The following is a 3,733-nucleotide window of genomic DNA, read 5'->3' as shown; positions in this document are numbered from 1 at the left end:
AGATTATAAGGACTTGAATAAGGCATTCCCAACACACTCATTCCCACTGCCAAATATTGATCAAATAATTGATATAATGGCGGGGCACGAGTTAATGAGTTTCCTCGATGCTTATTCTGGGTACAACCAAATTAAGATGAACCTGGAGGATCAGAAAAAAACTTCGTTCATAACGAATTTTGGCACATATTGCTATAATGTGATGCCCTTCGGGCTAAAGAACACAGTAGCCACTTATCAACGGCTCGTATACAAGATGTTTTAAAACACAAAAAGGGAAAACCATGGAAGTTTCTATAGACGATATGCTTGTAAAGTCTTTGAACGCAGGAGATCATCTTAAGTATTTACATAAAACTTTTGACATCCTAAGGAAGCATAACATGAAGCTTAACCCCGAGAAGTGTGCGTTCGGGGTCAGCTCCAGCAAGTTCTTAGGATTTTAGGTATCACAAAGGGGGATTGAGGTTGTTATATCCCGTACTTCTATACGTTGTATTATTCATAAGTTAACCGACATAAGCTCGGAGGATAAGATTATTTTGAGGTTATAAGCAATTACGTGATACTCAACACGTAATAGGTAAGTGGCTCAAAGTTTAGAGGTTAAGCAAATCGATTAGTATATGTTTCTATCTATATTATACTCGTACTTTCGGGCTATGGTTCGAACCACTCCATCGGAGAATTTGGTCTTAACAAGTATGACGGCGATGATTGGAAATAATATTTAGTATATTATAAAGAGGCTATGGATTAGAGTTATACCACATGATTATGATAATGAGTATATGAGGTGTGTTAAAAGTGGTCCATATTTAAGTGAATAGAGATCAAGAAATTAAGTGCGAGTATAATTAAATAAATGTGGGAATAGAATATAGATGTAGTAGAGTGGTCATTTAACAAATGAATTATTTCAGATTTGTTGGATAACAATTAGTGGATGAAACAAAGTGGGTCATGGACAGATGTCATTATAAGGGACATGTTTTCATTTGCTTTAAGTTAGTGATGACACACTTGAGATAACTATTAATAAATATACCAAGAGGGCAACGTGTATAGGAGAGGATAAGTTGAAATCTCTTATTCCAATTCATTAACAGTTCATTGTAAGGAGATATATGTATATATGATGCACTCTTTAATGGCAGCAATGTTGTATCATTTTAACAAGACTACAAAATTTATCTTTCCAAAAGTATAGCAACAACAATTTTCACTCCAAAATATAGTAGCAACGTTGTCCAATTTAAGCTCAATCCAAGTTCAATCATAGTGATCCTTCCGTTGAGTTGAGGATTCTAACATCGGTTTTTCCGAATCTAGCAAGTAGAGATTAGTTCATGGTAAACTAAGGTATGTTCATATCTTAATCCTTGTACAAAGTAATTCTAGAAGATGATTATGTGTTAAAAATGAAGGGATCTTGATATTTAGAGTTGTAGTTGTTTATATGAAATTGTTGAGACATGAATTGAATTTTGTGGAATTATGAGGAGAATTATGGTGCTATGTTCTTATGGATTAGACGTTCATAAGGTTGTTGGTATTGTTGTTGTGATTTGGAATTGATTTGTAGTTCACATGGGGTAAATTATTTAGAGGATATGCCGCTCGAATTTCGTTAAGTCATTTGTTAATCAAATCGGAGGTAGGAAAGGTATAGTTGGGACTGAATTATATATATACATTTTGATTACAGATTCACAAGTTTGGGAAGCTGACGTTAAGTTTAAAAAGCGACAAGGTATGTTAAGCTACCCCTTCCTTTTTATTTTTGGCATGAATTATATAAAACGAGCGGATGATGAATGTACATAATTTCAATGAATTCTAGTTCTCAGTGGTACTTGACATGATAGTTGTCTTTGATTCTCCAGTGTTGGTTCATTCTAATCATTTTATTAAGTCTTAAATGATGATTTAACTTGTATGTGGTTGCTCCTGATATTCTATTCGTGCATAACATTATTACATCATTTCACCGAGTCCCGAGCCGGGTATGTATTCGTGCACAGTTTCATTGCATAGTTCACCGAGTTCCTCACTAGATGTCCGAGTACGGTATATATATATATATATATATATGATTATTTTACTGAGTACCTGCACTAGAGGGCCGGGTATGGTATACATGTATATGACTTCATTCACCGAGTCCCATAATGGGATGGGTATGGTATGTTATATAGATATGCATGACTCTCATCTCATAAGGCACAAGTGCATTGGTATCTTTGATTATCATACTTGTCTCCTGTCATCTTTTACTCAGTCATGATCTTCTTTATTGTACTTCATGATTTATATACTCAGTATATTTTTAGTACTGACCCCCCTTTCTTCGGGGGCTGTGTTTCATGCCTGCAGGTACAGACACTCAGTTTGGTGATCCTCCAGCCTAGGACTTCTGCTCAGCTGTTTGGAGAGCTCCATTGTTTTGGAGCCTGAGTCATTTTGGTACAGATCCTCTGACATAGATTTATGTGTATCCAGGGGTATGACAGGGCCCTGTCCCGTCATATTTCATTATTATACTTTTAGAGGTATGTAGACGTGTGTGGGTTGTATATAGGTTTTGGTCAGCTATATCAATATTGCCCGTTTTGGATATTCCCGTATATAGTGGCAGCCTTGTCAGCTTGCATATTTTGTTATGTTTTGGTTAGCTATGACTCCTTAGGAGACAGGTTCATTATGATATATGATGTTATGAGTCTATAGCTTGCTTTTACAAATTTCTATATTGTCCTTAGTTTTAGTCTGATTATATCTAGCAGGTTCGTATATAAGTGTCTAGCTCGGGCACTAGTCAGAGCTCGTTGGGTTGGGTCGTGATAAAAGTGGTATCAGAGCAGTTCATCCTCGGAGTGTCTACATACCGTGTCTAGTAAAGTCTTGTTTATCGGTGTGTTGTGCACCTCATATATAAATAAGAAGCTACAGGACATTTAGGATGTCACTTTTCCTTCTTACTCTAGATCGTGCGATAGAGCTATGTTATCAGGATAATGCCTCTCTAATTATTGTATTTTTAGCTATGCCTCCAAAGAAAGCGACAGCTGCCCAGAAGGGCAAATCGGTAGCAGGAGATACTAGTCAGATCCGGAGAGTTACTAGGGCCCGTGCCCAGTCTATGCCTGAGATTGTAGTCCTGTGGCGAGCTTTGCTACACCGCCACCTCCAGAGGAGCTTAAAGCAGCATCAACTCCAGTTCAGGGGGCAGCACCACCGCCAACTCTCGAGGCCCCAACACCTTAGCCTCTAGTTCCTCAGCCAGGGGTGGAGCATAGGGCCATGAGATATGCAGTTTAGTTGCTGACCAGATTAGTGGCAGGGCAGGCTCGCAGGCATGGACTAGGAGTTGACCATGCAGACATATCTGATAGTTTGAGGGCTCGTGACTTCTTAAGTTGTAATCCTCCAGAATATTTTGGGTCAAAGCCCGAGGATGATCCACAGGAGTTTATTCAGCAGATGCAACGTACATTGAGGATAATCAAGGCTTCTGAGACTAAGTCTATTGAGTTGGCTTTGTATCGATTGTGGGATGTAGCTATAAATTGGTATGAGTCTTGGGAGTTATCTAGGGTCGATAGTGCTCCTCCACTGGTATGGGATGAGTTTGTAGAGGCCTTTCTTGGCCACTTACTACCTTCAGAGATGAGGCGAGCTAGAGTTGATAGGTTCTTACGTTTGAGGCAGAATGGCAGGAGCGTTCGAGAGT

General features: G+C 38.6%; 1 long non-coding RNA gene across 1 annotated transcript; it reads left to right on the top strand.

Annotated features, from left to right (window-relative positions):
- The first annotated feature begins 1,059 nt into the window (after positions 1 to 1,059).
- On the top strand, positions 1,060 to 2,617 carry LOC107778146 (uncharacterized). The gene is made up of 3 exons (XR_001646337.2): positions 1,060 to 1,362; positions 1,709 to 1,753; positions 2,377 to 2,617. It is a non-coding gene; the product is annotated as an uncharacterized LOC107778146 (long non-coding RNA).
- The last annotated feature ends 1,116 nt before the right edge of the window (positions 2,618 to 3,733 follow it).

This window comes from Nicotiana tabacum, chromosome 7 (genome assembly GCF_000715075.1).
Source record: "Nicotiana tabacum cultivar K326 chromosome 7, ASM71507v2, whole genome shotgun sequence".
NCBI lineage: Eukaryota > Viridiplantae > Streptophyta > Magnoliopsida > Solanales > Solanaceae > Nicotiana > Nicotiana tabacum.
The sequence above is the reverse complement of the archived record's forward strand: the minus strand, read 5'-3'. Positions and strand labels throughout refer to the sequence as shown.